This window comes from Odocoileus virginianus, chromosome 34 (genome assembly GCF_023699985.2).
Source record: "Odocoileus virginianus isolate 20LAN1187 ecotype Illinois chromosome 34, Ovbor_1.2, whole genome shotgun sequence".
In the NCBI taxonomy this organism is placed as follows: Eukaryota; Metazoa; Chordata; class Mammalia; order Artiodactyla; family Cervidae; genus Odocoileus; species Odocoileus virginianus.
Genome location: NC_069707.1, coordinates 33720839 through 33734796, shown reverse-complemented (window position 1 = coordinate 33734796; position 13958 = coordinate 33720839). Strand labels below are relative to the sequence as shown.

The following is a 13958-nucleotide window of genomic DNA, read 5'->3' as shown; positions in this document are numbered from 1 at the left end:
CAGAAGGAGAAGGGGGAAACAGAGGATGAGATGGTTGGATGGCATCACCGACTCAATGCACGTGAATTTGAGCAAGCTCTGGGAGATGGTAAAGGACAGGGAAGCCTGACATACTGCAGTCCATGGGGTCACATAGAGTCAGACACAACTTAGCTACTGAATGACGACAATTCTTGGTTGGATCAGCACCTATTCGTGCCAAACGCAGATTTGTACAGTAACTGGAGTGCCCTCGCTTTCTACTTACTAGCAACTCTCCTGTGATGCATGTACCATGAGAAGGGTGGGAGTACCGACTCCAGTCCCAGTAGGTGGGGCTCAAACCCCAGCTTCTCCACGCAGAGCCCCGGGACCTCAGATTTCCCACTCGACCTCTCTGAGGTGAAGTTTCAACATCTGTCATGCAGGGATCATGATAAAATCTATCTCACTGGGGTTTTTCTTTTGTGGGGATTAAATGTGTTGATACATGTACTTGCCACATAGCAGATACTATATAATTTATCTGTTTAAGTATTAGCTGCAGTTTAAAGCAAAATAAAAGTCATCTATTTGGTCTAAGTATTAATAACACTTATAGAACTACTAACTGATATTTAAATAAACCTAAATTTTCAAGAAAGATTGCTACAATATAACAGTTGATTTTCGTAATCAGAAAGAAGTAGGAAAGTGTCTATATTTTAAGTGTTTCTAATACATATTGTCTAAAAATGCCAACTTTTGGAAAGATCCTTTTTCATAGAAGTATTTGTTTTAGTTTAGACAATAAAAACAATTCCACCTGATTTCTTTCCCTATGCTCCATACATTATAAAACTCACTTGTTTAATTCTACACATTCTCCTCTTAGCTTATTATAATGAAATATTTAACATTAAAAATGTCATCGCTAAAATTAAAAAAAAATAAATAAATAAAATAAAATGTACTAAAAATGTCATTGCTTTAACCATTTACTCATTAGCCAGTCTTGATTTCTGTATTTCAGTAAATATAAAATAAGGGGGACGTCTGCCAAAAGTCAACATAAATGTTAGCAGACAAAAAACATCACCTGCTTAGTATTTTGTTTTTATCTTCCTCAAGCCAGCCAGACACATTTATTAGGAAAACGAAGACAATAATGTTAGTTTAACCTCTCACTGTTAGCATTCAATTAACACATCCAACAACCAGAAAGGAGCTACTTGCTATTATAGGACTGACCTAATAGCACTAAAGTCAGCCTAAACCCTCCAAAATCGTCCTGTACAACCAAACTGTTCAATGGCCTGGCCAAGAAGGCGAATTCCACCTTGGTTCCTAAGGCTAAGGGAACTGAGTTCTTGACAAGTTAACACATTAGTGTAGCAACTACATTTGGTATGGAAGGAAGAGAAGTTCACATCCCTGCTCACCCACTGGGAGGTCCATAACCTTTCACACACACTATCACACTCTCGTCACAGCACACATAACTCTGACATGTTTAGCAAAGGTCTCTCTTACCCTATCAGAATTCAGGTTCCATGACATTAAGAATTAACCCTTTCTGTCACCTCTGTAGCCTACTGCCTGACATAGTATCTGACACATAATAGATGCTGGGAAAATATATTTACTAAGTAATAAGGTCAATGCAAAGAAATAGAGGAGAACAATAGAATGGGAAAAACTGAGAGATCTCTTCAAGAAAATTAGAGATACCAAGGAACATTTCATGCAAAGATGGGCTCAAAAAAGGACAAAAATGGTATGGACCTGACAGAAGCAGAAGATATTAAGAGGTGGCAATACACAGAAGAACTGTACAAAAAAGATCTTCACGACCCAGTTAATCACGATGGTGTGATCATTCATCAAGAGCCAGACATCCTTGAATGTGAAGTCAAGTGGGCCTTAGGAAGTATCACTATGAACAAAGCTAGTAGACGTGATGGAATCCCAGTTGAGCTATTTCACATCCTAAAAGATGATGCTGTGAAAGTGTTGCACTCAATATGTCAGCAAATTTGGAAAACTCAGCAGTGGCCACAGGACTGGAAAAGGTCAGTTTTCATTCCAATCCCAAAGAAACACAATGCCAAAGAATGCTCAAACTGCTGCACAATTGCACTCATTTCACACGCTAGGAAAGTAATGCTCAAAATTCTCCAAGCCAGGCTTCAGCAATATGTGAACTTCCAGATGTTCAAGCTGGTTTTAGAAAAGGCAGAGGAACCATGGATCAAATTGCCAACATCCACTGGATCATTGAAAAAGCAACAGTTCCAGAAAAACATCTATTTCTGCTTTATTGACTACGCCAAAGCCTTTGACTGTGTGGATCACAATGAACTGTGGAAAATTCTGAGAGAGATGGGAATACCAGACCACCTGACCTGCCTCCTGAGAAACCTGTATGCAGCTCAGGAAGCAAGCGTTAGAACTGGACATAGAACAACAGACTGGTTTCAAATAGGAAAAGGAGTACGTCAAGGCTGTATATACTGTCACCCTGCTTATTTAACTTATAGGCAGAGCACATCGTGAGAAACGCTGGGCTGGATGAAGCACAAGCTGGAATCAAGGTGGCCAGGAGAAATATCAATAACCTCAGATATGCAGATGACACCACGCTTATGGCAGAAAGTGAAGAAGAACTAAAGAGCCTCTTGATGAAAGTGAAAGAAGAGAGTGAAAAAGTTGGCTTAAAACTCAACATTGAGAAAACTAAGATCATGGCATCCGGTCCCATCACTTCATGGCAAATAGATGGGGAAATAGTGGAAAGAGTGTCAGACTTTATTTTTTGGGGTCCAAAATCACTGCAGATGGTGATTGCAGCCATGATATTAAAAGACGCTTACTCCTTGGAAGGAAAGTTATGATTAATCTAGATAGGATGTTAAGAAGCAGAGACATTACTTTGCCAACAAAGGTCCATCTAGGCAAGGTTATGGTTTTTCCAGTAGTCATGTATGGATGTGAGAGCTGGAGCATAAAGAAAGCTGAGCACCGAAGAATTGATGCTTTTGAACTGCGGTGTTGGAGAAGACTCCTGAGAGTCCCTTGGACTGCAAGGAGATCCAACCAGTCCATCCTAAAGGACATCAGTCCTGGGTGTTCATTGGAAGGACTGATGTTAAAGCTGAAACTCCAATATTTTGGCCACCTGATGCGAAGAGCTGACTCATTGGAAAAGACCCTGATGCTGGGAAAAATTGAGGGCAGGAGGAGAAGGGCATGACAGAGGATGAGATGGTTGGATGGCATCACCGACTCGATGGACATGAGTTTGAGTAAACTCCGGGAGTTGGTGATGGACAGGGAGGCCTGGCGTGCCGTGGTTCATGGGGTCGCAAAAAGTCGGACACAACTGAGCGACGGAACTGAACTGACATAATAAAAATAAATCATGCAGGTAGTTGAAAAATTACTTTCTATTTCTGGATAATTTTTATCCCTTCCTGTTAGTTGTTGTCTCACCTACCTCTCTGCCCACTACTTAGTGGGTCTCACCTTCCTGGCAGCTGTGGCAGGGTGGTGCTTGACGCTACAGCCTGGTTTGGAATGCCAAGCTGTTCACCTCAGGCTTTGGGAGCATAAACCTCATAGACTCTCATACTCCTTCCAATGGGTGTAGAAGTGATGGGAAAAATGGTAGCCCCATAGCTATCACATAGGATCATCTTGGGCTTGGGAGTGTTGTGCTAATTCTTAGCCTGGTTATACCCCACTGTCCTCTAAATTATACTTGATGTCCTTGAAAAAGGCCTTTTTCTAGACAGCCTTGACAAGCCAGAAACCCACATCCACAGTTGGACACAGACCTACAGGCCTTGCAGGGTTCCCTGAGAGAAGATCACAGTCCTTGCCATGTAAGAGAGGACCGGAGGAGTTTTTTAAATGCATAGATTCCTGCCCTTTATTCTCACGGAATTTCGATCCAGGAAGATGAAGAGAATCTGTGTTCATTAAAGTTTAAAGAATTTTATTCACTGCCACTTCTACCCACCACTCAACTATCCACCTCACCATATCTGTAGTAGATTCACTTTGGGAACCCATTCATCTAAACCATATTCCTATCAGCAATGCAGGAAGCAACAAAAACTACTTTGTTTTGTTCTCGGAATAAAGGGGGCACTCATTCATTCATTCACTCATCTGTGCATCCAGCACAATGCTGAAAATTTGCAGGGAAACAAAAGATGAATTAGATACTATTCCAGTTGCCAGGACTGACTGTGTTAGTTATGGGATCCAGCGCAGAATAAAAACACGGGGCCCCTTGTTCAGAAAATATTTATTAAGCGCTTCAAGACAGTGATGGCAGAGCATTAAACCAGCACATGGCCCATCTGAGCGTGGGCAAAGCATGTTCATTTTGGGAACCCACTGACCTAAACAACATTCCTATGAGCAAGACAAAAAGCAACAAGAAGTACTTTGTTTTGCTCTCAAAACAAGGAGAGCCCCCAGCAATGCTGACAACACTGGCCCTGCTTATGCATAAAAGAGAAATCTAGAACATTCCCACTTGAGAAATGAAATTCAAAAAATTAAGAGCCTTTATTTCACTCAATTTTTCTAGTTGAATAACTAGCCCTGACTCTTCCAATGATTGTGCTCAAATAAGAACAACATAGAGTAATGAATTAACATCTTTTATTACTTTGGGTTTTTCCTGGGTGCTACTGCCTTCTAGAAGCTGTAACTATGAGTCCTTACAAATAAAAGCCCCCTTTGTAGAGCTGACTTGGGCGTAAGCAAGTGACTTCCATGCCTTCATGAAAAGGAAAGAATAAAAGTTCTTCATTTCTATGTAACTCACAATAGCTCCTAAGTACTTCCTCATCTCCTAATGAAATGCCAAAAAAAAAAAGAGAGAATTTTCACTCGACAGCTGACTTCAAACTTGAATTAATTCAAATTCCTTTAACAAATGAGTTTTTCCATACGTTAGTACATGATTTTTATAAAGCTATTTGTCAAACTCATATTCTGACACTTCATGTTAGTAATCATCATGATTCCATATGCAGAATTATGTAGTTGAAGTTGATGGCTATTTTGTTGTATAGCTTTGGGGATCCATAAACTCAAATCTTTGCATTTATTCCTACCCTTTTAAGGTCAAAGAAATTTTTTTTTAAGTGCAGACCAAAAACATGACCGCACTGCTCCCCCTTCCTAAACACAGGGCTTAGGAGTTCTTTGTGTGGCTCCCGACTGTTAAGGCAACTACCTTAGCAGCCAAAGTGCCGAAGAATTGTTTCTTAGACATTTAGTATTTCATGGTGGTTTTGCCTTATTTGTATTCTGACATAATACTCAGCTTCAGAACATTACAAACAGCAATCAACGAAATTAAAATGAATACAGCGATATAGCATGCGGAAAAGGCAATAGAGGGGAAACAAAATCTCTAAACAAAAGCACATACTGAGCAACAGGGTTTTATTCTGTTTTAAAAAATACCTACCCAGATGGTAAGGGATGCTTTCTCCCTGAAAATAGAGGAGGAAAAGCCAGGAAGGAAGACCTCTTGGGCTCTTTCTAGCCATTTTTAGAAGGCACTTGAACATTGAAACTTGCTGCAGTGAAACCATGGAAGGATGGCAGAATGTGAGCTGTCCATGACCCCCACCCAGTGCTAAAGGATGGCTGATTTACAATGCTGTGTGGCTCCCAGGTGTGTAGCAAAATGATTCAGATAGATAGTAGCTACACAGATATACTCTTTCAGACTCTTCCGTATAGGTTATTACAAAATACTGAGACTCGTTCCCTGTGCTACATTGGGTCCTTGTTGGTTATCCTCACTCACTCTAAGGGAAATTATCAAGTATAGAATCACAACTAATTTTACACAGTGAAAAAACCAAATTTACAAATACTTCCCAAAGTTAGTAAGAAAAAGAACTCTGCTGAATTGAGTGCACTTTTTAGACTATGATTTTTCTGCAGTCCGCTGACAAATATAATATACATACAACATTCCAGTTTAGTGTTACTTAAAACTAAGAAAGGAATGATATCTGGATGTAATTTTTTAGAACTTATTGTAAACAAAGTTTGTTGTCATCAAAACAGTTCATGTACACCTTAGCCAGCAAAGCCCGCATGACAGTTCTAAAAGCAAGATGATTATTTTTCAGAATTACTCTTTTTAAAATACAAACTCTGGGGATTGATTTGTAAGTTTGGGGTGAGGCCGAGTATGTTTTATTTTTTAAAATAAAAAATGTTAAACTCCCTAGATGGTTCTGAGATGCAACTGAGGCTCAGAATCACAGCTCTGAACTAATGGTTCTGAAAGTGTGGTCCCCAGACCAGCGGCATCAGCAACATACAGGAACCTGTCTCAATGCAGCTTCTGGAGCATCACCCAAGGCTACTGAATTAGGAGTTCACTCGGGGGAGGCAAAACACTCCACAGTCGAACAAGCCCTCCAGGTGATTCTGATTCATGTTAAAGTTTTAAAATTGGCTTGGGTCAAAAGCATCTGTCTTGTGATTAGTAAAACAAAGCTACCAGATCTTTCACCAGATTTGTTTTTATAGTTTCTACCTGCAACACTAATCAAAATAAATCTCAGAAACATATTACTCCATATAAGGATCTAACATGGTCCCATCACTTCATGGCAAATAGATGGGGAAACAGTGGGAGACTTTATTTTTGGGGGCTCCAGAATCACTGCAGATGGTGATTCCAGCCATGAAATTAAAAGACGCTTACTCCTTGGGAAAAAAGTTATGACCAACCTAGACAACATATTAAAAAGCAGAGATGTTACTTTGCCAACAAAGGGCCATCTAGTCAAAGCTATGGTTTTTCCAGTGGTCATGTATGGATGTGAGAGTTGGACTATAAAGAAAGCTGAGCGCCAAAGAATTGATGCTTTTGAACTGTGGTGTTGGGGAAGACTCTTGAGAGTCCCTTGGACTGCAAGGAGATCCAACCAGTCCATCCTAAAGGCAATCAGTCCTGAATATTCATTGGAAGGACTGATGTTGAAGCTGAAACTCCAATACTTGTGGGCACCTGATGTGAAGAACTGACTCATTTGAAAAGACCCTGATGCTGGGAAAGATTGAGGGCAGGAGGAGAAGGGGATGACAGAGGATGAGATGGTTGGATGGCATTACCGACTCAATGGACATGAATTTGGGTAGGCTCCAGGAGTTGGTGATGGACAGGGAGGCCTGGCATGCTGCAGTCAATGGGGTCACAAAGAGTCGGATAGGACTGAGCGACTGAACTGAACTGAAGGATCTAACAGCTGATACTTTGGAAAAGTCCCCTCAAGCAATGACTTCTGCCTCCTGATCTCAGACTCTAGCTTCTTCCCCACTTACAGCAGGGGTCAGAAATCTTCTGCTGTAAAGGCCAACCAAATATTTAGCACAATAGGTCACACGGTCTCTCTCTCTCACTCAAGTCTGCCAGTCACGTTACACAAATAAATGGGCATGGTTGTGCACCATTTAAACTTTATTTATGAAAATGAGTATCAGGACAGATTTGGCTCAAGAGCTGTACTTTACTGACCACTGGGTTTAAGAAGTGATGGCAGGCTAATAGAGAAAAAGCAAAATAAAATGCACACTCTCCCATAAGCACAAACTTATCCAGTCTGGAAGCTGCTTCCAGGTGAAGGACAGACTACAAGAAAAATTATGTATCTCATATATTCACCTATGCCTTATTCCCACAACAACCATTAATTAGGCGCATACTATAATATGTGCCTGGAACCAAACAAAGTCTTGACCCCCTAAAGACAGAAGTCCAACAGAAGAAAAAAACAAAAATAATTAGAAAGAATGCACTGTGGTATAGCCACAGATAATGGAATATTATTCACTAAAAAGAATGAGGAAGTGCGATCGGTGGCCCCGCGGATCTGTCTCTTGCTTCAACAGCGCTTGGACGGAACAGACCCAGGGGACGCTCCTTGCTCCAGCCTCCAACTACCCTCCAACCTTTTTTCCAGTCGCAGCCTCCGGAGTCAGCCACTCAGCTGTCCACGATCACTGGGACCAGCCACCATTTTTTAACTCCTTATTACCGACCAATCATGAGCTCCCAGATTCGTCAGAATTATTCTACCGAGGTGGAGGCCGCCGTCAACCGCCTGGTTAACATGCAACTGCGGGCCTCCTACACCTACCTCTCTCTGGGCTTCTACTTCGACCGCGACGATGTGGCTCTGAAGGGTGTGGGTCACTTTTTTCGCGAATTGGCCAAGGAGAAGCGCGAGGGCGCGGAGCGTCTCTTGAAACTGCAAAACCAGCGTGGCGGCCGCGCCCTCTTCCTGGACGTGCAGAAGCCATCTCAAGATGAGTGGGGTAAAACAGGACGCTATGGAAGCCGCCCGTCTCGTAGAGAAGAACCTGAATCAAGCCCTGTTGGATCTGCATGGCCTGGCTTCTGCCCGCGGAGACCCCCATCTGTGATTTCCTGGAGAACCACTTCCTAGATGAGGAAGTGAAACTCATCAAGAAGATGGGTGACCACCTGACCAACCTCCGCAGGCTGGCTGGTCCCCAGGCTGAGTTGGGCGAGTATCTCTTCGAGAGGCTCACCCTCAAGCACCGACTAGGAGCTTCTGGAGACCAGAGGCCTTTGCAGAACCCACCTAACATCAGGGCTGCCTGAAGCCCCTCTCTGCAGCTACTAGGCAGCTTTTTAATATCCTGGAGCCCTCTCTCAAGCCTTGGACCAAATGGAAACAATAAAGCTTTTTGCAGCATAAAAAAATTTTAAAAAAAGAGAATGAGCTAGTAGGTCATGAAAAGACAATGGGAAAATAAATGCATATTACTAAATGAAGCCAATCTGAATAGACTACATACTGCATGATTCCAACTATATGACATTCTGCAAAAGGCAAAACTCTACAAACAATAAAAACATCAGTGGTTCCCAGGGGGTGGGGGTAGGGAAGGGAAGGAAGGAATGAAAAGCAGAGCACAGAGTGCTTTTAGGGCCGTGAAAATACTCTGTATGATATCAATGATAGATACATGTCATCATATGTTGTGTGAGCTCAGCCACTAAGTCACGTCCAACTCTGTGACCCCATGAATTGTGGCCCACCAGGCTCCTCTGTCCATGGAATTCTCCAGGTAAGAATACTTCAGTGGGTTGTCATTTCCTTCTCCAGGGGAGCTTCTCAACTCAGGGATCGAACCATGTCTCCTGAATTGACAGACAGATTCTTTACCAACAAGCCACCTGGGAAGCCTGTGTTATCATACATTTATCCAAACCAATATAGTATAACACCAGGAGTGAACCTTGTTGTAAAGTATGAACTATGGGTGATTATGAGGTATCACTGTGGGTTCATCAGTTGTAACAAATGTTATCATTCTGGTGGGAGATGTTGATAATGGGAAAGGCTAGGTATGTAATAAATGGCTGTATCATCATCTCAATTTTGCTATGAACCTACAGTACTTTAAAAGAAAGTCTATCTAAAACAAATAAAATAAAAATATATGCAGGGAATGAGAAAAGAGTATCTCTTAGGACTATTGGTTGAGCAACCTTAAAAAGTAAAAATGCCAGTTGGACATCTGATACTATATTTTTGTTCCAATCATGATGGTTCTATTCCAATAAGTCACACTCTCTGGCCCTTTAATTCACAGACCTAGGCCCATGGTTTCAGGATTAAGTAGACTAGTTGCCTAAGTGAACCCATAGGGCTGAAGAAAGAAGCCTAGTCTAAAGAAGGACCAAACTCTGTAGTAACAATAGTAATAATGACCCCAAACAGCATCCCGCTTTCACCCTCTTGAGTCTCTCACTTTGGAGGTGTCTTGCCACTAGACATTCATGGAGAGAGCAAGTCCGCATATTTTCATTCCTGTATCTTCAGGAACTAAATGCAGTATCTGGCGAGCAAAAGGCACACAATCAATATTAAGTATTAACATGAAGTGGAAAACTACCAATAATTTTAGTGATCACAGAAAAAAAGAAAAGTTGAAAATGTTAGTCGCTCAGTCATGTCTGACTCTTTGCAACCCCATGGACTATAGCCCACCAGGGAAGCAACTGCTTTAATATTAATCAGGTTGTTGCAGGAGAAGCTAAGAAACAGACAAATTAGGTCTGGATCTCCAGGAATGAATAAAATACACCATTTGGAGAAGATGGAGAAAGATATTACAGTAGAAGACACGGGAGATAAAGGCACAAGATTCATACATTAAAGAAATAAAAGATCAACACAGCTAGATCATGGGATAAAACAGTGAGAAAAGGAAGGAGATAAATTTAGAAAGTGAAGGCAAATTGAGATGTACTTGTACGTCTGAGAAATTCACAGATGATCAGGATGTGTGGCATTGTATCATGTAATCTGGAAACCATCATGGTCAGGCATCTAAATTTTTTGAAAGCCCAAGTAGACCACTCTGGCTGGAGCACAAACAGAAGACCAAAGAGCGGAGTACCACAGGATGCTCAACAGAGCCGGTGAAAGATGGAAGGAGCTGATTGAACCAAAATAGTAACGAGCAGAACAGATGGGAGGGAAAGAGCTGAGAGGATTTTCCAAACTTGCATAGACATTGTTTCCTATCAGATGGAGAAGAAAGAGTTCAAACACATCCTCCCCTTTCCTACCTGGGAGACTTTAAAACAGATAGTGTTAGGAGTGACAGCCAGAGAAGCAAGCTTGGAACACAAAGATAAACCTCAGTCTCTTGGGCCTATGTTGAATTTCAGGCATTTGGGGAAAGATAGGGAAGTGTAGGTCTCAAATGTTTATTTAATAGAGTAACTTACATGAAAACACTCAGTGTAAAAATACAATGCAAACAAGTACTAATATTTTTAACAAGTTTATGACGTGCTTGAGGAAGTGATTAAGATTGTGCATTTTCCTTCTCAGCATGCCCTGCCATCATCACTGCCCATTTGTGTGATAAATGGTAGTAGAAGCAGAGAATGGGCATTTAGTTTGGACTCTTTTTTTGAATGCTTTTACCAGGTGACGTCTTAGAATTGAAGGTTTCTAAGAGATTCATCAGGCTAACTCTGCAATGACTGACAACAATTTTAAAAATTGATATAAGCAAGATATTCAAACATAATAATATAAGCAACTTAAAGATGTAGAAAGAGGTGGGCTTTCCTGGTGGTCCAACTGTTAAGAATCTGCCCTGCAATGCAAGGGACAGCAGTTCAGTCCCTGGTCCGGGAAGATTCCACATCCAGAGCAACCAAGCTTCACATCACAGGTACTGAAGCCCACAGGCCCTAGAAGCCTGGGCACCATGAGACAAAGCCTGTGCACAAAAAAAAGGACCCAGCACAGCCAAAAATAAGCAAATTTTTAAATGGTTTTTAAAAGAAGATGTAGAAGGAGGGAGTGAAAAATTGATTTGTCCCAAGAAATGCAGATATTCAGATGCCAACTAGGCTTGCACCTTCAAAAAGACATCAGCGTGACCTCCACTTCCCCATTCCCCACTCCCCACCTCCCCCACCCACATTGCTGAACTATCCCACAGAAAAGAATGTCACAGAGAATCAATACTATCCTAAAGCCTTAGGATGTATCTATATTCCCAGGTTGGATTTCTAGAAATGACAACGTGAAAATTGCTGGCTGGGCTAAAAACTAACTATGCCCTTGAAGATGACAGACTCCCTGGGTTTTTTGGACACAACTATATCAACTCTAGAACTAGTTTGATATTGCTGGCTTCTTGCCCAGACTCCAGTTAATGCTTGAGTATTTCTAATCCTGTATAGGTACAATGTTCCTTTCCTTAAGTTGCTAAAACCAAAGCTAAGAGTCAGCCTAATTAATGGAAAATTCATGTATTAAATCAAAAGCAACCAGGGACAAGGATGAACATCTTTCAGGCTATACAAGATAGTTGATTAGCTCTTTTCAGACTGCTACAAAAAAAAAAAAAATTGATGAAGGGTTGAAGAAAATGTTCTATATTATCAAAATACATGTAGTCCCTCTATAAAAAAAAATACTTGGGGGTGTGTACTGATCTAGGTTTTAAGAATGAACAAAACAAGAGCTGTGTGCATGCGCAGTCTTGTCTGACTCTGAGACTCCACCGACTGCAGCCTGCCAGAGTCCTCTGTCCACGGGATCTCCCCAGGTGAGAATATTGGAGTGGGTTGCCATTTCTTCCTCCACTGCATCTTCCCGACCCAGGGATCAAACTCCCATCTCCTGCGGCTCCTGCATTGGCAGCATTCTTTACTACTGAGCCCCTGGGGAAACACAAACAGCAGCTGAGCCTTGTTCAAATCCTCAATAGTAGCTACTGCTACTGCTATTTAATCACGGAGTTGTGTCTGACATTTTGTGACCCTGTGGACTGGGGCCCACCAGGCTCCTCTGTCCACTGGATTTCCCACGCAAGAATACTGGAGTGGGGCTATTTCCTTCTCCGGGGGATCTTCCCAACCCAGGGATTGAACCCAGTCTCCTGCTTGGCAGGCAGATTCTTTACCACTGAGCTACCTGGGAAGCCCCAAACACTAGTTGAGTCTACCTCAAAATTCGTGGTAGAAATAAGGGGGCAGATATAAGTTCTTTGTCAATAAAGGAAAAGACAAGGAAAACATACACACTGGGACTGAAGTTCTAGTACTATTCACTGTTAAAAGGGAAAATGAAATTTATATTTCGAGCATTGGCTTCAACCACTGTAAGGCAGTCCAAAAATCACATTTTCCTTTTTTCTGTCACAGGGAAGAGACACCAGCAGTGGGCAGTGGGGCTGGGACAGCGGCAGAGGCCGCAGCACTACCCTCACTTAGCACCTGAAGAGTTTTGCTCCTTTGTAATTGGACAAGTGGAGAAAGAAGCAGAGAAAGAAACAGAACTGTCTGTCTCTCAAAACCCAAATGATGGAATGACCTTTTTTTTTTCCTGTTTTCTTCTTCAGATTGATTGATCGTTAAGGTATCATTCTAGGCAACTGCTGATTGGAGTACTCAGCATTAGAACAAACTTAATACCTAACTAGAACCAGAATGATCATTGCTGATAACGGGAACCTCCCAGAAACTATTCCACTGATAGAGACCAAGAACAGAGGCAGGCCTTAGGAGACAGTTTTTCCTCAGTAAAACCACAGGTCCTTGGGAGCTATAAAAATGATGCTTAAGTTAATTCCACTGAGGATCTCCTGGGCTGGGGATCTGGGAACTCAGCTGACATGAATAGCTAAAGATAAGAGATCAGACTATTACCATCAGCGCTCCCAAGCAGTTTTTGTCTTGGTACAGGTCAGCTGAGAGCTCACAACTCAGGGAGCTAAAGATGCATGGAGTTGGGATATTTACACCAAAATAGGAGGAAGGAATGGATTTCCCTCAGCTCCCAGGCTAATAATGAGACTTTAAAGAACTCTGTTCCTTCTATAGAACCAAGTCTTTTGAGTGAATGCAGCTGGCTTCCAATCCCTCCAGAATAAGATAGAAATAAACATTTAGGGCCTCCCAGGTGGAGCTGGGGTAATGAATCCACCTTTCAAAACAGGAGATGTAAGAAACAAGGGTTTGATCCCTGGGTCAGGAATACCTGCAATAGGAAGTGGCAGATCACTCCAGTATGCGTGCCTGGAAAATTCCATGGACAAAGGAGCCTGGTGGGAGTCCACGGGGGCAGCAAAGAGTTAGACAGGGCTGAGCACAACATTTCAGCTCTGCACAAACTTGAATCCTCACCCTTTCTTCCTAGAGTTTACTTGTTCATAGCTCAATGGGTCCACAAGAGAATGCATCACAAACACTGAACTATATTAAAAAAGACTTTATAAGCAACAATCTATCCAGAGACTAGCTTTTTTTTTTTCAGTCAAGCACTTACCACTCAATATCAATTATTTACTGGTCTTTTCCACTTTATCACTGCAAGATTTGTAATTTGAGGGTTTTAGTTTTGATAAGAAGAAGACATCAAGGGATATCTCAGAGAAACAGCACATAGTTA

The 13958-nt window shown here is 41.8% G+C and overlaps 1 protein-coding gene and 1 pseudogene across 1 annotated transcript in view; one reads left to right on the top strand and one right to left on the bottom strand.

Annotated features, from left to right (window-relative positions):
• The window catches only part of ARHGAP18 (Rho GTPase activating protein 18), a 194089-nt gene that overhangs the window by 178906 nt on the left and 1225 nt on the right, over positions 1-13958 (bottom strand). The window lies entirely within an intron of this gene.
• Positions 7878-8556, top strand: LOC110134015 (ferritin light chain pseudogene; annotated as a pseudogene).